This window comes from Eschrichtius robustus, chromosome 7, assembly GCF_028021215.1.
Source record: "Eschrichtius robustus isolate mEscRob2 chromosome 7, mEscRob2.pri, whole genome shotgun sequence".
Classification (NCBI taxonomy): domain Eukaryota; kingdom Metazoa; phylum Chordata; class Mammalia; order Artiodactyla; family Eschrichtiidae; genus Eschrichtius; species Eschrichtius robustus.
This window is the reverse complement of record NC_090830.1, coordinates 7,105,777-7,126,641: the sequence shown is the minus strand read 5'-3', so window position 1 is coordinate 7,126,641 and position 20,865 is coordinate 7,105,777. Positions and strand designations below refer to the sequence as shown.

Here is a 20,865-nt window from a genome sequence, read left to right as displayed (position 1 = left end):
CAAATCCCAAAATACTACACTGAATGAAAGAAGCCAATCCAAAAAAAAAAAAAAAATACAATATATAATACATGAGTCCATTCATAGAAAATTCTAGAAAATGAAAACTAATCTGTAGTGACAGGAAGCAGATCAATGGTTGCCTGGGGGGGTGACAGAGAGTGAAGACAAGGAGAGGTGGGAGTGACAAGTTACAAAGGGTCAGGAGAGAACTTTTGAGGGGCTGGATATGTTCATTAAATTGTGGTTATGATGTTACCAGCACACATATAAACACTCCTGTGTTTCTCCTTCAGTCTCACAATACTACCACGCTCACAACAGTTTCTTACACCAGATATGTGATTTTTCCACATGTCAAGCAATTCTGCAACACTAACTGGGTGTCCTACGTTTCAGTGCAGTCCTGACACTATCTACTTGGAGTTAGCTTCAGATCCCACAGGTTAAGGGCTCAGTCCCACAAGACTGCCCCTACTTCAGATGCCGTTCCCAAGTCCCAGGTTGTCACCTGTACTTCTGATCAATGGGCTATAAATAGAGATTCCCATGAACTTTCTTTGTGATCAGTAATTTGCTAGAATAGCTCAGGGAAACACTGAGTTACATTTATTGGTTTATTGTAAAGGATATAATAAAGGTAACAGATAAAAGATAGCAGCCAGATAAAGAGATGCATGGGGCATGTTATGTGGGAAAGGGTATGGCCCCTCTGTGCTCTCTCTGGGTATGCCACTCTCCCACCACTTCATGTGATCACCAATCCAGAAGCTCTTCAAACCTATAATATTGGGATTTTTATGGCAGCTTCATCATGTAGGCATGATTGAATATTAACTCCATTTTCAGCCCTTCTTTCCTCTCTGGAGAATGGGAGGGAGGCCTGCTGAAAGTTCCAAGCTTCTAATTATTGGCTGGGTCTTTCTGGCAGCCAACTCCCATCCAGGAGCCTACTGAGAGTTGCCTCATTAGAACAAAAGATACTTCTATCACCCAGGATATTCCAAGGAATTTAAGAGCTCTATGTCAGGAACCAGGGTCAAAGACCAAATATTAGAACAAAAGATGCTCCCAGTTCTCTTATCACTTAGGAAATTGCAAGGGTTTTAGGAGTTCTGTGCCAGGAACTGGGAGCAGAGACCAGTATATATATACATATTTTTCCTATTATCTCACTATATCTATATATCTATATATATATATAAACATCCAATTTTGCACTTTACTATGTACGCTTTATTGTAAGTCAGTTATACCTCAATAAATCTATTAACATTTTCATACACTTGCTTTCCTATTTATGTCTTAACCCATTAAAATTTGGTTTCTATTCCTATCACTTTAGAGAAGCAGCTTCAATAAGATCTTCATTGATATTTGAATTGCTATCATCTATCTATCTATTTTATCCTTATTTTACCAGATCTTTCTGGTGCATTTGATAATTGTGGTAAGTTCCACTACTTGAATTCCTTTACTCCACTGGCTTCTGTGACACTGTAGTCCTTTTTTTTAAATAAATTTTTATTTATTTATTTATTTATTTATTTATCTTTGGCTGTGTTGGGTCTTCGTTGCTGCGTGCCGGCTTTCTCTATCTGTGGTGAGCAGGGGCTACTCTTCATTGCAGTGCTTGGGCTTCTCATTGTGGTGACTTCTCTTGTTGCAGAGCCCCGGCTCGGCATGTGGGCTTCAGCAGTTGTGGCACTTGGGCTCAGTAGTTGTGGCGCATGGGCTTAGTTGTCCTGTGGCATGTGGGATCTTCCTGGACCAGGGCTCGAACCCATGTCCCCTGCATTGGCAGGTGGATTCTTAACCACTGCAGCACCAGGGAAGTCCCTGTGATACTGTAGTCTTCTAGTGGTCATCATACCTTTCTGAGAGTTTTTGTCTTTTTTCTGTATGTACTCCTTTTTCTTTTCTGATTTCTAAACTGTGGTTGTATCCCAGGATTTCACTGACATCTCGTCTCAACCTAAATATTCTTCCTGAATATTCTCCTTGACTCTCATTGACCCAGCTGTCTCATAGATGCTGGTCACCCACATCTACATTGCTAATGTAAGACCCACACTAATCTTCAGAGTATTATTTCCAAATGCTTGATGGAAATCTCCACTTTTATTTCCCATAGAATAGTGGATACAACAAATGAAACACTGAAATCACCATCTTCACTCTTAAACAAAGTCATCCTCCAGAACTAACAGCCTGGATTTTAAATATCATAAGCCCACCTGTCACCCAAGAATCACTCCTGCATTATCCTCTTAAATCACTTCCTCCTAATTTCTTGCTTTTATTACCTGAAACAGCCTCTCAAGTAACCCCTCTGCTTCTAGTCAACTCCTCATCAAGCCCATGTTTCCCATAATGGCTGCCATTTCACACATCAGCTGTGCTGCTTTATTAACCACAAGATGAAATGCAAACACCTTATAGGACTAATCAGATACGAAATTTTCTAAGGTCTGGCCTTATCTATCTTGTTAGCAAACATCTACATTTACCTTCTGCTACCAACACTCTGCTCTGGCAATAGTCAAACAGCTTGTAGTTCTACACATACACTGTGCTACATATTGCTAACATGTCATTACTCCCACTGTCCTTCCTGCCTGAAATGCTCTTTCTTCTTCTGTTTTTTTCTGGAGAACGGTGCTTGTCTGTCCAGATTTAGCAGAGGCTTTAACTACTCTAGGAAGCCTTGCTTTATCACTCACCAACTCAGTCACACCACAATTACTCCTGTTGCATCCAGAGCCTTTTTCAGTGCTCTCCAAATATGGTTTGATCTAAATCACTCCACTAATTAGTTATTTATGTAATAATCACATTTTACCAGAATAACTTAGTGTCATTCTATGCCTAATACATATCTAATATGTCTCAGGTACTGTGATAGTAACTTTACAAACAATTATTCCTCTAAACATTCCTTTGACTCAAATATCCCCATTTTTAGGGTATAATTTAAGAAATTGAAATGTAAAGAGATTAATTAACCAGTTATTAGTGGGGAGGTAATGGGATTTGAACTCATCTATGTAACTACGGTAACTTAAGCTCTTAATCACCACTATAACCAATTTTGTTCTCTCTCTCTCTCCTTCTTCTCCATCTCTTCCTCCTCCTCCTTCTCTTTTCTCTTCTCTTCTCTGTTTCCACCTCTCTCTCCCTCTCTCTCTTTCTCTCACAGCAGAAATTGTGTGTTCTTAGGGAAGAATAGGACCTAGCACAGCTGACATTCCACATATATTTGCCCAGTGAAAAAAAGAATTCTGACATCTAAATCATTTTCTTTCCACTGCATCAAATTAAAATTGGAAAAAATAATAACTTTCAGTAGGAACAATTCTGAAAATTCATCTGCTCCGATTTGATCACATTTTTATACTGAGAAATTAAATGTCTGGTAAATCTTATTCTCCAGTGACCCTATTCATTCCTCAATCTTAAAAGTGGAACAAATATGGATCTGAATATTATGAGATTATTTTTTTAAATCCCAAATAAAATGCATTCTGTAACTGGCAAGAGGCTGATAATATAATGAGCCTGTGGTAGAACTCATTTTACATATATTAGAAGACTGAGTTGGTTACAGAATTTTGGAATGGGTACAGAAAAGAAAAAAAAGACTGAGAAATGAAAAATTGGTTGAAATGTTGGTAAAGACTTAATACCTAAATGTCCTTAGAAATAATGATATACCAAACTAAAGGAAGTTAAAGAGGCACTTCCCTGGCAGTCCAGTGGTTAAGACTTTGCCTTCCAATGCAGGGGGTGTGGGTTCGACCCCCTGGTCAGGGAGCTAGGATTCCCACATGTCTTGCGGGCAAAGAAACCAAAACATAAAAAAAAAGAAAAAAAAAGAAGCAATATTGTAACAAATTCAATAAGGACTTTAAAAAAATGGTCCACATCAAAGAAATCTTTAAAGGAATTTAAAGAAAAAACTTGAGTCAATATGAAGGAATGATGTGGGGTGAGTTCTAATGCCAAGAGTGCCTGTGAATCCTGAAGTGGTATGCTTTAATGAGCTCAGGGAGTTCAGAGATAAGGCATTGATTCCGTGGGTTTGTGTACTTTGTGTTATCTTCGGTTTGAAGGAAGTTTAATTTTAACATGCATTGAGGGCCCACAAATTATCTGTAGCCATAGGAGGTATACTAGATACATTTGTTCAAAGCATACCCAGTCCTTTGCAGAAGGCACAAATACAGAGCTAAAAAATAGTCAGCTAATAAGGTTTTTTTTTAAGTCAGGTTTCCTGTATCAGTGAAAGAGCCACAACTTCTGAGAGTCCTGGAAGATTTTTTGCTTTTTCTCAATTAATTTGTATTCTCATTTATGCATTTTGACTAATTTTTTATAAGGTTTTGACTAAGTTTGGGGCATATGTAAATGAATAAAACTTATTTTCTACCTACATGAAGCCTACAGTTAAGAAGATGAAAACAACCTTTAGTACCTGATATTCCCATATGTTCTTCAGCTGAGTGTTAGATCCTAGGCTTGTTTAGGATGATATAGAAATGTACATATAGCAATATAATCAGTTATACAGATTAATCTGTTTTATAAATAGGGTGGTGATGTAGATTGCAGTAGAATTATAAAAGGATGAGTAAAATTTTCTGTGTTAGAAACTGCCTTATGGCTAGAAGTAGGTAATACTTCTAAATATGGTATACATTAATCCTAAGAGAAAAGGGAGTATGCAGCAGAGATTGTTAGTGTTTTTATCTGATATTCATTTTCCCTTTCTTGTTTACAAAACTGCAATTATAGTCTAAGCAAAGAACCATGTTTCATAACCTCTTTTGCAAATGGAATTGCTAATGATAAGTAAAGGGGCAGATGCTGGATGGATCTTTTTGACCTTAAAGTGGACTATCCCAGGCTAGAGGTTATCCTTTTATCTTCCCTCCTCTCCACTTCCTCCTTTTTCTTGCTTCCAGCACAGACATCATTACAGGAACTCCAGCAACCACTGTAGACCATGAAGAGATCTTGATGAAAGCTACAGATTTCTGTTGAAGCAGAAAGCTGGCAGGAACATGCCTCCCTGGTGATTGCAATGTTACCATACTTCTAAGATTTTTTTATGGGTGAGGTAAATGAGTCTCTATTATGTCTAATGGTGAAGTTAATTTGAAGTTTTATTTTATATGTATCAAATTTAATCCAAAACGCACCCATACAGAAATAGGATAAAAATAGTCAGCTAATAAGTTCCAGGTAAGAGTCAAGAACTTGGGCTTCCCTGCTGGCACAGTGGTTGAGAATCTGCCTGCCAATGCAGGGGACACGGGTTCGAGCCCTGGTCTGGGAAGATCCCACATGCCGTGGAGCAACTGGGCCCGTGAGCCACAACTACTGAGCCTGCGCGTCTGGAGCCTGTGCTCTGCAACAAGAGAGGCCGCGACAGTGAGAGGCCCGCGCACCGCGATGAAGAGTGGCCCCCACTCGCCGCAACTAGAGAAAGCCCAAGCACAGAAACGAAGACCGAACACAGCCAAAAAAAAAAAAAAAGAAAATTGCAAAGAAAAAAGAGTCAAGAACTTGATCTGACCAGAATAGAAAGATCCCACTGATGTCACTGACAAGTATTAACACCACTTCTCTTGTATACAATTATAATTTTCAGCCTCCCCTATACAATTATAACTCTTCATTTAAGACGGCTTCGGACTTGTTGAGTACATAACCTTCAAATGTAGCTCTATGTTATTGACATCTATAACAATCAAGCCAAATTTTCCAAGGAGAACAACTAAAAATTGTGGATAATGTTTTTTAAAAAAAATCAAAGATATTAAACTGCTGTCAATGCAGCCTGGATTCAGGGACCAACATCTCCAAGAAGAGGAACGTATATTGGGGTGAGCCTTGTGATTCACTACTTTTCCCTTAGAGACATTTGTCTCTGTGTGCCAAGTAGCTGATGTTGGTTTGCAACTTCCAGGATCCTCAGGTGAAATTGAAAGTGGCCCCCTTACACAGAGGGCAAGGAGAGACTGAAGAAAGAGGCAAACCACCCCAGATTGGCAGGTAGCAGATTGAATAAGCAAGGGAACTTACATACAAGGCTTGTCTCGGGCGGCTGCAGGATGAGATCTCTGCCAGAATCTGAAAAGTTTATACAGAGGCTTTAATGAGGTGCAGTTACATATTGTCCAGATGGTCTCAACAACACTTTACTCTCTGAAGATTGCATCCTTGAAACAGCTCAGGCTATGGGAATGGTGGGTGGAAGGTGCTTTCCAAGGACACTGGGGATGGTGAGGAGCCTCTGATTGCCCGGATTCAGTTCACAAGTCAACCAACGGTCAAGTCCTTTTGATGACCTCCAACAGCTGAATAGCCTAGCAGAAAGCAGGGACGGAAAGGTTAAGTAGCAGAGCAGACTATCAGCAATCTCTGTTTGATAGGAAAACCAAAACTGAAGTTCAGGGCTGGCCAAATATAAGGGTCCTGGTAACCATCCCAGGCATTCAGGTGGAGCCCTTGAAAAACTAAACCCTGGATGGCAAACTGGAAATTGTGCAGCTGTCTCTAGGATTAAAACTGAGTTTCAAATCAACTCATGCTAGACTCGATTAAGGTTGTCTAAGTCTAGACTAACTGCTTGCATTTTTGAGAAATTAAAGAATATTTAAATTAATGATGGGATATATCATATTCATGAATTGCGAGATGCAATATTATAAAGGTGTCATTTCTAACCCCAAACTGATCTGTAGATTGAATGTGATCCTAATGAACAATCCAGCAGGCTTTTAGTGGGAAGCTACCACTGGTTGTAAAAGTTCTATGGAAATGTGAAAAATTAAGAATAGCCAAGACTTTTAAAAAAGAACAAAATTGAGCTACTAGAAATACAGTGATGAGAAAAGCAATGAGGTCCCTGCCACTATAGGGCACACAGTCCTATGGGAACATCAGAATATGAGCCTAAGTTTTTCTCAAAAGAAAAGCGTAGGATATAGGGGCAATCCAACCTAGTTTAGGGAGCCTTCCTGAGAAACTCATCTTTAAGCTGAGCTCTTGAGGATAAAGAATAGTTATCTAGGAGAACAGTAGAGGTAAGAACCTTCTAGGAGAGGGAAACGTTGGTGAGAATTCCCTGAGAAAGAGAGAGGGCTTATAAAATGGAGTGAAGGGTGGGGCGCGGGGATTGGAATGAGGATTGGAAAAGGATAACTATAGATACGTAAGCAGGGACTAAAACTTGGTAAGGCTTACAGAGTGTATGAAATAATTTGTACTTCATGCTAAAAGTCAATATTTTAAGGGACATCCTCCCCGAGGGAATACAGAGATAGAATTTGCATTATCAAAATATATTATTCTATCTGCAGTGGGGAAGATCAAATAGAGAAGTTGGGAGAGAAACTAGCAGGGTCTTCCTAGAAAAGTTCATTAGAGAAATGCAGTTGTTGAGAATAAGGTAGTAGAGGTAGAGAAGAGTAGATGCAATAAAAACTAAGACACACATATATGGTACTAATAAATGCTAGTACATTGTTGTTAAATGTTGGGAGAGAGACCTATTGATTTATGGACCTTGGAATACTGGGGAAGAAGGAAGGAGGAAAGGAAGATAGGAGGAATGGAGCGAGGGAGGGAGAGAGGAAGAAGGGAGGGAGGGAAGGGAATTCAGAATCCCAGAATGTCTGGGAGGTATGCCAGCAAAAAGAAGGAGGAGGAGGAGGAATCAAAACTCCAAAACTCCAAACCAGATGAAAGGTTTATAGACAGAGATTGAAACAGTAATAGAAAGTTTTGTTACAAGTCAAAATACAGTCTTCACACTGTTTACACAAGATTTTGGGTCCTTTTAGCACAATCTACATGGTTAATAGCTCTGGAAGCATCAGTCAATATATTTGATGATAAGTAAATAAGTCTTAATTATAATCATTAATAATTCAACAGATAATCAAGAATAATGTATAGATGCCTTTTAAATTGGTTTTATGATATTTTTACAAGGACATTCAATTTCTAAATTATGCATTTCTTACTTTGGCAGCTGTTGTAATTATTTTGTGTTCCTGGGCACAGGTTCTCAAGAGCACACAAACTCCAAAGCTTGTAAGAGGATGGGAAGGAAATTCATGAGTTAAAATTACACCATAGATAATCCATGGTAAATGAGATACATGATAAAAAAAATTAAATTTATATATTATAAAAAACTATATGAGAGGAGTCATTTGATTCATAATAAACAGCATAAAGTTTTATTTCATTTTGTTTTACTTAAGAACAACTCTTCCCATCACCAGAATAATTTTATTTGTAGGCAGAAATCACCACTGTGTGATTTTGAGCGTGATGGAAAACTAAATATGCATCCAACTTCTGCCATCTATTAATTTCTGTCACATTTAACAAGACATTCATGCCTATTCTAGCCTGTTTTCATCCCTACAGAATGAGTTTCATCAAGAGAGCAAAATAACAGAAATAAAAGTATTCAATGTATTAAAATATTACATATAAATATCATACACAATATTGTCATATTGTTCCCAGATATGACATTGCCTCAACTACCAAGTTTAAGGTCATTTCCTTGCTTTAAAATTGTTCTCAATCTTGATATTACTCATTAACATTCTTATTTTTGAACCTCAATAGATTTATAAGTATATGAAATTTTTAGAGAATGAGTTCAATGACAATTAGTGATTTGTTTAAGGTGTAAGGTGATGAGTCAAGGGAATATAGGACTGTTATGTAATAGACTGGAGAGGTCTGTCACTAGGTGACATGAAACATTCAGAAGGAAAAAAGGTTTGGAAATGGAGGAGAGGAGGGAAGATGAGTTCCACTGGGCAATGTTTAATATGTCATCGTTAAATCTGAGGTAGTGGAAGTCTTGGCTATGGATGGGATGGCTCAAGTATAGAACACAGAGCAACAGGAAGAGGGCCAAGGGCTCAGGGGAACTGAGGGAGCACCGAGACACAGGGAGAGAAATAAACCAGAGCTCCAGTTGAACCACATTCCAACAAACAGTGTTGTCAGAAGAAATAGAGGCAAAAGCAAAACAAGAGAAAAGGAAATATATGATTACCAACGTGTTTCTCACCAGCTAGTCATGGACCCCTTTTCTCTCACAGCTACTTTCTTGGGTCACTCCCTGTTAGCTGTCAAGGTGTCCTAGAGCAGAGGTCCAGCTGTCATCTCCGTTTTTCAAATTCTACTGGAGAAACCCGTCATAAGCAGCTCCTTACCAAAGGCATTTATGACAAATAGGTAGAGGGTGACTAACTTGGAAGTGAATAAGCTCAAACTTCGGTCTCTCCTTGTATGAGCACTCTTCTAAGGCCTTGGGGCTATTTTAGTATTCATAAATGTATGTTATTTTCTCCTGAAGAAAACTCAGCCCCAAACCAGGGTCCATCCATGCATACTGGATAAATTCACACATCTTTGATTTGGAAAGGACTTTAAAGGTCATATGTGTCCTCCAACCTTACAGGAATCCCTCTGCCAACATTATTTAAAAATCATCGTCTAAAGGAGGTAAATGGCCAACTGTGTTTGGATTTTGCTCTGTCACTTGTCCAGTTTCCCCATCTCTAAAAGGGCAATAATATGAATTTCCTGAAAAGGAAGCTGTTGAAATAAATAAAAAGTTCATAGCACCTTACCTAGCACAAAGGTGGGGTTCATGAGTGATTGTTGCTATTGTTCTATATTGGAATGTTTCCAGAGATTAAAATCTCACCACTTCTTTAGGACAGATGGACACTTTATAAAGGTTAAGCTACGTCTTCCTTATCATGAGCTGGAGCCCATATCCCCATAACTTCCTCTAGAACTACACAATTTGTTTACCCTTTCTTCAAAAGTTTAAAAGAGCCATTCATGTCCTCTAAGTCTTCTAAGAAGAGCTACATTCTTTAACTATTACTTGACGTGTCTTGAAATCTAGAAAACACAGCTTAGTGTATGGCATTTAGCAAAGTTCAATGAGTGATCTAAAGTAAGTGAATGAGTAAGGGGATGCATGAAAAAATAAAATTAATCTCCATCATTCTATCCTTGGTTCTCACTTCTTAAAATCTGGTGGACTAACTCTGAAGAATCAAAAGTATTCTGTCCAAAACAGAGTGCTAAGGAATTATCTCTTCATGTAATCAAATTACTACTTTTATTTTCTTGACACAAAGAAAATTGTACATGTTTTTAAACAAGTTAATCCCAAGTTTTTGTTAATGAACTTTAGACCAGCCAGGTATCCCCATTCTTGAGAGCAGGAATTAGGTGTCACTCAAGTTTGCATTCTCCACCTTGTCTTGGACCTAGTGCTTTGCCTCTGATAGATACTCAACATATAATTTTTAAAATTTGAAATATGACATACATGTAGAAATGTGCACACATTGTAAGTGTGCAGTTTGATAAATTTTTACATATGTATTTACTTTGGTAACCACCATTCAGATCAAGATAGAACATTATCCCCACCCCACAAATTTCTTCTTTTCCCTTCCTCGTAAATACTCCCCTCCAATCAAGTAACTATCTACCACCGTAAATTCATTTACTCTGTTCTTGATTTGATTGTTAATCAAGTTAAAATAAATGTGTGAGTTTATTTATGAATTTTCCATTACTTTCCACTGTTTTTTGAATTTCATTTTTTTAAGACTTGGTTTTTTTAGACCAGTTTTAAGTTAACAGCTAAATTGAGGGGAAGATACACAGATTTCCCATTACCACCTGTCTGCACACATGCACGGCTTCCCGCATTATCAACATCCCTCACCAGAATGGTACATTTGCTACAACTCATAAGCCTACATTGGCACAACATAATCACCCAAAGTCCATAGTTTACATTGCAGTTCACTCTCAGTGTTGTACTCTCTATAGACAAATTTATCATGGCATGTAGCCATCATTTTGGTATCAGAGTATTTTCACTGCCCTAGAAATCCTCTGTGCTCCATCTGTTCATCCTTTCCTCCCCTCCAATCCCTAGCAACCACCAATCTTTTTACTGCCTCCATAGTTTTTCCTTTTACAGTATATCTCTTATAGTTGGAATCATACAATATATAGACTTTTCAGATTGGCTTCTTTCACTTGGTAATATTCATTTAAGGTTCTTCCATGTCTTTTCATGGCTTGATAGCCCATTTCATTTTAGTGCTGAATAATATTACATTGTCTGGATGTATCAGTTTATTAATCCATTCACCCACTGAAGGACATCTTGGTTACTTCTAAGCTTTGGCAATTATGAATAAAGCTGCAATACACATTCATGTTCAGGTTTTTGTTTGGACATGTTTCCCACTCCTTTGGGTAAATACTAAGGAGTGCACTTGTTGGATCATATGGTGAGAGTATATCTTGTTTGTAAGAAACTGCCAAAACGTCTTCCAAAATGGCTGTATCATTTTGCATTCTTTCCAATGACGAATGAGAATTCCTTTGCTCCACATCCTCGTCAGAATTTGGTGTTCCAGATTTGGGCCATTCTAATAGGTGTGTAGTGGTATCTCACAGTTGTTTTAATTTGCATTTCCCTGATGTGAAGCATCTTTTCATATCCTTATTTGCCATCTACATATTTTCTTTAGTTAGGTGTCTGTTAAGGTCTTTGGCCCATTTTTTAAAAGGATTGTTTGTTTTCTTATTGAGTTTTAAGAGTTCTTTGTATATTTTGCATAGTGGTCCTTTATCAGATGTGTCTTTTGCAAATATTTTCTCCCAGTCTGTGGCTTCTCTTCTCATTCTTTTGGCATTGCCTTTCACAGAGCAGAAGATTTTAATCATAATGAAGTCCATCTTATCAATTATTTCTTTCACAAATCATGTCTTTGGTATTGTACCTAAAAAGTCATTGCCATACTCATGGGCACTGAGTTTTTCTCCTATGCTATCTTCTTGGAGCTTTATAGTTTTGCATTTTACATTTAGATCTGTGATCCATTTTGAGTTAATTTTTGTGAAAAATGTAAGCTTTTTTCCTAGATTCAATTTTTTTGCATGTGGATGGATGTACAGTTGTTCCAGCACCATTTATTGAAAAAGACTATCTCTTTTCCATTGTATTGCCTTTGTTCCTTTACCAAAAATTAATTAGCTATATTTTTCGAAGCCTATGCCTGGGCTTTCTGTTCTGTGCCATCGATCTATTTTTCTATTCTTTCGCAATTCCCACACTATCTTGATTGCATAGCTTTTTTAAAACTTTTTATTTTTTATTTGAATATAGTTGGTTAACAATGTTGTGTTAGTTTCGGGTGTAAAGTGATTCAGTTATACATATACTGTATAGATATATGTAGATATACATGTATCTATTCTTTTTCAAATTCTTTTCCCATTTAGGTTGTTACATAATATTGAGCAGAGTTCCCTATGCTCTACAGTAGGTCCTTGTTGGTTATCCATTTTAAATATAGCAGTGTGTACATGTCAATCCCAAACTCCCTCACTATCTTGATTACATAGCTTTATAATAAGTCTTGAAGTTGGGTAATGTCAGTCCTCCAACTTCGTTCTTTTCCTTCAGTATTGAGCTGGCTATTCTGTGTCCACAGTGTCTTCGTACGAACTTTAGAACCTATATTTGTCTATTTTCTTTTCCTTCTGCCAATACCATAATGTCCTGATTACTGTAGCTTTATAATAATTTGAAAATCTGGTAGGAGGCCTAAAAGTCCAATTTCTAAATTCTTCAGTACTGTTTTAACTACTCTAGTTCCCATGCATTTACCTAAAAGTTGTAGAATCACCTTGTTAATTCATACACACATACAATGTAGGGATTTTGATTGGGATCACACTGGAACTATAGACCCATTTGAAGAGATTCAACATCTTAAAGTGTTTAATATTTCCATGGTAGAATTTTCCCATCTTTTTATTTTCGACCGTTCTATATTCTTACATTTAAAGTTTGTTTCTTGTAAACAACAAATAGTTGGGTAATTTTTTAACCCATTCTGAAAAATATTTGTCTTTTTAAAGGCCATCTATATTTGATATAATTAATAATACAGTTGGATTTTACGTTTTCTATCATGCTATTGTTTTCTGTTTGCCCCATCTGTTCTTTGTTCATTCATTCTTCCTTTTCTGCCTTCTTTCACATCAATCAAATATGGTTGACAATTCAACTTTATCTTCTCTATTACCTTCTTTTTTTATACCTATAGGTATCATTCTTCCATTGGTTACACTATAAAAGAATCATCCTTAATACTCTATACCTTAAATCATTACCAAATTCAAGAAGAGAATATTTAATCTTTCCACCTTAGTGTTACTGTTATTATACGTTTGACTTCAGTGAATGTTTTAAACCCCACAAGGGGGACTTCCTTGGTGGCACAGCGGTTAAGAATCCGCCTGCCAATGCACGGGATGTAGGTTTGATCCCTGGTCCAGGAAGATCCCACATGCCACGGAGCAACTAAGCCCATGCACCACAACTACTGAGCCTGTGCTCTAGAGCCCGCAAGCCACAACTACTGAGCCCGCAAGCCACAACTACTGAGCCCATGTGCCACAACTAACGAAGCCCACGCACCTAGAGCCCGTGCTCCACAACAAGAGAAGCCACCCCCAATGAGAAGCCCATGCACTGCAGCGAAGACCCAATGCAGCCAAAAATAAATAAATAAATTTATTTTTAAAAACCCCACAAAATAGTCCCATTATTTATGCTTTAAACAGTTAGCAGTCTTTCTATTTTCTCATACATTTACCTTTTATGGAGCTGTTTATTTTTCCTTACACTTCTCTGATTCAGACCAGGATCACTTTCCTTCACCTTAAAGAATATCCTTCAATAGATATTGTAGTTTATGGTTAGCTGACAATGAATCCTCTCAGCTTTTGTCTATCTGAGTGTATCTTTTCCCACCTGCAATTTTAGCTTTTTTTTCAATGGGCATAGAATTCTAGCTTGACAGGTTTCTTGTTCCTTTCAGTCCCTTAAATATGTCTTTTATTATCTTCTGGCTTCCATGATTTTTCTGTTGAACTCAGTGTTCATTCATATTTTTCCTCCAAAGGTGACATTTTTTTCTTCTGGCTGGTCTAAATATTTTCTTTTTATCTTTGCTTTTCAACAATTTGAATCTTATGGACCTCGTTGATGTTTTCTTTGCTTTGGGTTCATTGAACTTCTTGAATTTCTGGGTTGACATCTTTCATCAGATGTGGAAAGGTCTCATGCATTGTTTTTTTGAATGTCCTCCTCCTCTTTCCAGATATTTTCTATGGGCTTGTATTTGAGACCATCAGCCCCATCTCCTGTTTTGCCCAGGTGCCATCCATCTAGTTAGTTCTTGATTTGGCAGTCCAAAAAGCTCATTTTATTCTTTTTCATAGAATGTAATAATCTGCTGAAATTCTCTATCTTTGTATTCATTCATCCCATTTCCAGGGTAGTTTACTTAATATATTATTTATGGTTATTTAAAAGTCCTTGACTATTAATTCCAGATCATTTCTTGGTCTCTGTCTATTAAATGTATTATTATTAATTTTTGTCATCAAATTTCTTCTTTTTTTCCTTCTTTTCGTGTCTACTAAGTTTTTATTGCATACTGCATTTGTAAAAGTTCTAGCTTAGATTTTCTTCCTCTAATGAATTTTGAGTTGTGCTCTGGCAGATAGTTAAAGCATTGGTGGATCATCTTAATGCTGAAAAGGTCTAGTATTATTAGGGCGAATCTATTTTGCTTTTATTCATTTTCCTAGGGCGTTATTTGTACACCCAGAAAGTATCCTTTGGGGTGGTCTCAACCAAATGTCTAAGGTGTTCACCAAAGTCCCAACTTAAATATCTCCCCAGAATTGTGTGATTTTTCAGGATCTGTACTCAAATTTCCACTTCTCAGCCACTATACTCTATCAGGCTTCCAGAATCTTGCCCTGGGACTATGCAGCATAGGCATTCGGCTAAGGAATGCACAGGAATTTCCGCAGAGACTTTTGGGGTTTCCTTTCCATGCCCCTCTCTCTCGTGCCCTCCCAAATCTCAGTTACCTTTGCAGCTCCAAGCTCTTGAGCTATGTGTCCTCTGCCTGGTGAAACTCGCTGCTTAGTCTCAACTTTCCAGTACTTCTGCTGGAAAAAAATGGCCCCTAGGGAAATATCTGTGTGAGTGGGCTCCTGACTCAAACATTGTAGCCCCGTGTTGGTTGCTTTTAATAACTGAAAATGTAGTTTTATATATTTCGTCCAGGTTACGTAGTTATTTTATGGTAGAAGGCTAAACTGTCTGTCTTGTCCATATCCAAAGTCTTGTCTAATAATTGAATAAATGAATAAATCTTATGCTTATCCTGTTCTTTTTAAAAACAAACCTAAAATGCAGGATTTCAAAATATATTTTAGTTCTAGTTTATCTCCTTTGTTTTAGATCAGCATCCAAAGTAAAGTACTCTTTGGGTTCTGATTTTGGCATCTTGCAAGTTAGCACTGCCCCTCCTTTGGTTCATTCTCAAATCTAATAAGTATCCCTTTTATATTTTTCTCTTAAGTATAATTTGATAAATCTGCTGAACAGTAGGGCAGTAAGCTCAGAATCAAACACCTTACTCTGATCTAGCAAGAATCTACTTACTAGGACATTTGGGGCAACCCTGTCCAAACTGTTAGTTTTTAGTTTGTTTAATATTAACACAAGTTTACATTTACCTTGTTCATAAAGATAATAGGAAGTTTGGCTGAAATTAGAAAATGCCATATGTATGAGTTTAATGGCTACTTACAAAGAGAAATGAAGTTAACCTGGTAAGATATTTTTACTACATTGTAGTTGTTTCCTATTCTTTTCTGACTACTGCCAAAAAATTCATTTCAGGATCTTCTATAGAATATTGCCAGGGATCCATGTCAAACTTAATCACTGTGTAGACAACAGAATCTACTTAAAAAAATAGAACATATCTCTATGCCCATTCTTCTGGCCCCTTGTCTGTTACTTATGGATTTACCAAATATTATCAAAGTTACCCCTGTTCCCACAGGCAAATAGCAATTTCATACTCCTCTTACTAGCTATGTAACAGGCAATTTACTTAGACCTTTAAATTCCTGTGCTTTATTAAATGGGGATAAAATATTTGTGTGAAAGTTTGCTTTGAAGATTAGGGGAATATATGAAGACAACTATTGTTATTTCCATCTGAGGGTTATCCAAACAAGATGGCTTATATATTGATATCATTGTCATTCTAGTATTCTGCATGTAATTCACCTGAGCTTGGATATTTGAATTAATTTAAGTAGCCACACGTTTTCTCATTATCTTTTTTCCTATTATGATCTTCTCTCTAATCAATGTTTAGTCCCTTCTCTCCTAAAGATTGTTCTACCTAGAAGGAACTATATAGACTCAGAAAGGAAGGTATATATTTATATTTCTCTCTTCCCTTAGTATTACTTATTTTCTCCAAGAAGAGGTTTACCTTTTTCTGTTTGTCTTGCTCCAAATAGAATTAACAAAATCATTTTGCCTCTTTTAATATTGTTAAAAGGTTTAATTTCATACTGTGCTCTTTTTTTTCTTATTTTTTTTTTCCAGTTACCACTGTTGATTTTCTTTGTCCTTCTTTGTGGGATTCTCTTCTAATCTTTCCTTGCATACTCTTTAAAATACCCTTAGCCTTCTGTGGGGTAACCTCATTGGCATCTTTGCCACTTTGAGATCTTTCCACTAGTTAGCTGAAAGTATTTAGTAAGAAATTTATTTTTCCCTCCCTTCTTTCCTTTTCCCTCCTTTCTTTCCTTTTTTTTCCCTTCCGTTCCTTCCTCCCTCCCTTCTTTCCCTTGTCTTTCTTTTTAGCTTCCCATTCCTCATGAGTTATATGTGAAACTTAAAAGCCTGGCTAGCAAGTCCTTTTTTTTTCTGATTAAAAAAAAAAAAAAAAACTGTGTGTTTGTGTGTGTCCGCACACCTGTGTCTTTTTCACACACGTTTGTCTCATTTACTCCTAAGGCGTAAACTTCTAGAGAAGGAAAAGCCAAGAAGTCCTTTATTAGTACATTGCTCTGTATGAACAAACTCTCACTAAATGTCAAAAAATAAATGCATCAGGCTGCTCTCTGGGGAAAGGTTTTCAACCGAGGCGTATACTGTAACTGAGCTGATGTTCTATCATCAGTAAGTTGTGCCCAAGAATCTACGTCCTTCCAATACTTCCAGGCAGTTCAAGCAAACCAATTTAGAAGAGAACACGACGAAACTAACTGGCCAACAAAAGCCGTCCTTGAAGCACCAGGGGCACAATTAGGGGACACGTGTGCCCGGGCTGGGTGGGTGGGTGAGTCTTGCGTCTTCAGGGAGCCCGCCCGAGGAGGACGCTGAGCTCTCGCACAGCTGGGCGCCCTCGCCCCCGAGCAGGCGCGGCCGGCGGAGCCGAGCGAGCACGCGGGAGGCGAGCGCCACGCCGGCGGGGCAATTGGGCATGCTCAGAAGGCCGGCAGGTTTGGGTCTCACCCAGGCAGCTTGTGCATTACACCAGCAAGCAGCCGGGGCGCGGGGGCGGGGGGAGGAGGGAGGAGCGGGGGAGGCAGAGGAGGAGGAGCGGCCAGCAGTAGCCACGACCGCCACCACCAGGCAGAGGAAGAGTTCGCGAGGAAGGAAAGACCCTCCTCTCACTTGAAGCGCCTGGCATCTGCTTTTGGAAAAAGAGAATACAAGATAAAGGAGGAGACGGAAAGGAGAAGGGGGGGAAAGAAGTGAGCGGGGAGACAGAGGAAAAAGGACGTGAACCGAAAGGGCTAGATCGTGCAGGCAGCCCGAGGCGCGGGGGCGGCAGTGCGGAGCCAGGAGCGCCGCCGCTTGGGCAGGTGCCGCGGCTGCTGCCCGGAGGCGGCATGTGACGCGCGGCCGCAGCTGCCCGCGGGCGGAGCGCTCTCGGACCCGGGAGCGCACACCGCGGGGCAAGTCGGTACCATCCCGGATCCCCACGCTCCTCCTCAGTTCGCCGGGGCGGCAGCGGCGCTTCTGGGAAGACAGGCGATGAACCGAAGGGCGGCTCCGGGCATGGGCGCGCGGTCCTAGGACACTCGCTTCCTGAACGCCGAGCGGGAGGCGACCAACGGACGGTGGACCGGGCGCCTCCCGCGCTTTGGGGAAGCGCAGACGACCGGCGTGGGACGGCCACCTGGAGCGCAGCGGCCAGGTAAGGACGGCCCGCGCCAACCCGGCGCTGGGCAAAGCGGGTGGCGGTATCGGCTGACCTAGTTTTTTGCCTTATCGCGTTGGAAAAGGAGGAAAAAGTTTTCTGCGCGAGTAGGAAATGTCCTTGCTATGGGGAGTTGAAAGCGGGTACTGGGGAGGGAGAAGAGAGTTGGTCTGTCGATTTGGGGGGCCAGGTGGAGGCTTGAACCTGGAGAGAGCGGGATCTGGTGCGGAGTTGGAGTTCTGGGACCAAGGGTGGGAAACGCCGGGGTGACCATGTGCGGGGAAAGCGACGAGAATAATACGAGCGGTGGCCGGGAAAGAACCTGGGATGCCCCACCCGGCGCTCCTGCGCTTGGTTTCTCTGTCCGCCGAATGCGGAATCCGAGGCACGGAGTGTCCGGACAAGAGGAGCTTCTTGGGTCGGGGTGTGTGTGTGTGTGTGTGTGTGTGTGTGTGTGGTGCGTGTGTGGGTCTCCCCATTTGATTTCCTAACCCTTTTAAGAAGGTTAAAGCAGACACCCGCCAACCTCGCAGTGGGGCCGCTACCTCGGATTGCATTTCAGGGACGAAGAGGCCAGTTTGGCACTTAGTGTAACACCTGGGCGAAGGTACAGAGCCCGGGTGCGCGTCTTTACTGACCCAGGCAGAGTTTGCGCTCGCGGAGTGGCAGCCGCTGGATTGCGGCGGATCTTCTCTCTGGAGCCCTCCCCCAGCGCAGCCTCCTTACAGCTGGGTTAATTTCTGTGTGATTTGAAGCGGTGGGGGTTAGGGGAGGGTTGACTCGAGCAGCAGAATTCACTTGTCTACTTGGCGCTTGTGCGTGCTGGCATGGTGATCCTGTTCGGCGTGTGTGCGACTCTCCTAGCACGCAGGTTGGAAGTGGTAGAGGAAGCAGAGGTTTGGGAATTGCATCCCATATGGACAGATTTCAATACGCAAACATTCATTTGTCTGCAAGTGCTATTTGAACCTGTTCGATGGCTGTAAGGATATGCTTCCCTCCCGGTGTCCGTGTTTGCAATGTGAAACGATGGCTCTCCTTAGGAGGTAAATGTATTTATCTAAGCGTTTATGTTGTTAAGGACACTGATTATTTCACTGTATGCTTTGCACAGACCTTTCATTTCTCTCTTGGCCTCTGAATGCCAGCAAGCCAGTAGTCCTCCATGTGGGGTCTTTTGGGGTTATGTTTGGAAAAATAATCTTTGTAAAAAGTATATTGGCTGGTTATATAGTGCCAGATAATCATATGTTGTGAGATCATTGTATTGCATGAAGCATTCATCACTATTTTCTGTGTTTAAAACAATGCCCCTGTATTTACTTAAGAGGCACTGCACAAGAACATACACTTCAGAAAGGGGAGAGCTGACGCTGGAACAAATCCATGCATATAGACAGGGTTGTGGTAGTAGCTTATTAATTAAGAAGAAGAAGAAAAAAAAAAACCTGAAGTCTTTCTGTTCCAAATGTGGTGGGATAGATATGGTGGTGGGATAGATATGGCGTTGGGTGCACCCTCTTGTTATGGGAGCTGGTACTGTGGAATATACGTAGAACACGCGTGCCTCTCCAGTGTGGATTCAGCATGCCACAGATACGTGGTTTTGATCATACACTCCTATCACTGAATAACCTATCTTTAGATTTTGTTTACATGGTTTGTTGCAATTAGCTTAATATGTAATTAGCTATTGTTAAGCTAGAAAGCACAGTAATTTTGAAATGGGTTTCCATATGGAACTATAACTTGAGCTTAAATTACTAATTTAAAATTAATTACATTGCAGGTCTGATTTAGACTGTTTCTGTAGGCTGGGGAGGGTGGTATAAGATTGAATTTAATATGAAAATAGTAGTATTGAAATACTGACTTTTAAATAACAACCCATATTCCAATGTGCTTGATATTTTAAAAAGAATATGAGATGAAAAGTAGATTTTGAAAAGGATCCTCGACAGTGTATACCTTTTGCATGGAAAATTATGAGAAAAGTGTAATTTGGGAAAAAGGAAAGCAAGTTTATGGAATTGGTTAAGATTTACAGAATGATCCAGAGTGTTACAGTAATGAGTAAGTCTGCATTAAACATGCATTTAAAGTTATTTAGGAAACTTTCCTTTAAAGTTTAGAGAAATGGGTGATTGTATATTACCTTATTTTTCTTCCTGGGACAAAAGGTAAAAATATAACTTCAAAAATATTATTTATTTCTGAAGATTATTTAGGCATACTTAAAAGTTCCTTAGGGTGCACCCTTCCATTTTCTCTTCCTTATAAAGACAGCTGATTTATTTCCTTACAAAAAGAAACTTTGTTATTTTAAGTGTGTAAAAACATGAACTTCTTTGCATGATATTTTAGCATTTGATTGCAGACAACCTGTTGAACATGAGCCTAGAAAACATACGAAATTTGCAGAACTAGAATTTCTTGAATCCATACCAGGAAACTGGTTAGACAGAAAATTAAACCATATGATTAAAAAGCAAAGCTGCCTTCTGTATTTGAACATAAGAAAGTAATTTTCTCTATCGTTCCCGGAGCCAACATGGTGTTCTCGCGTAATAAAGTTGTTAACATTGGCAAAATTAGTTGCTTACCCCTAAATGGCCTGGACGTTGTCAGTGTAACTATTAAGAAACTGGGTCTTGTTTGCAGTGCAGGGAAGTTTATGTTG

At 39.4% G+C, this 20,865-nt stretch overlaps 1 protein-coding gene across 2 annotated transcripts in view; it reads left to right on the top strand.

Moving 5' to 3' along the window:
• Nucleotides 1-18,013: 18,013 nt before the first annotated feature.
• CHRM3 (cholinergic receptor muscarinic 3) overlaps nt 18,014-20,865 on the top strand; it is a 513,002-nt gene continuing 510,150 nt past the window's right edge. For both annotated transcript variants that reach the window (XM_068548832.1, XM_068548831.1), the window contains exon 1: nt 18,014-18,182. The gene's annotated coding sequence lies outside the window, so the exon portion shown is untranslated. The remainder of the gene's footprint in view (nt 18,183-20,865) is intronic.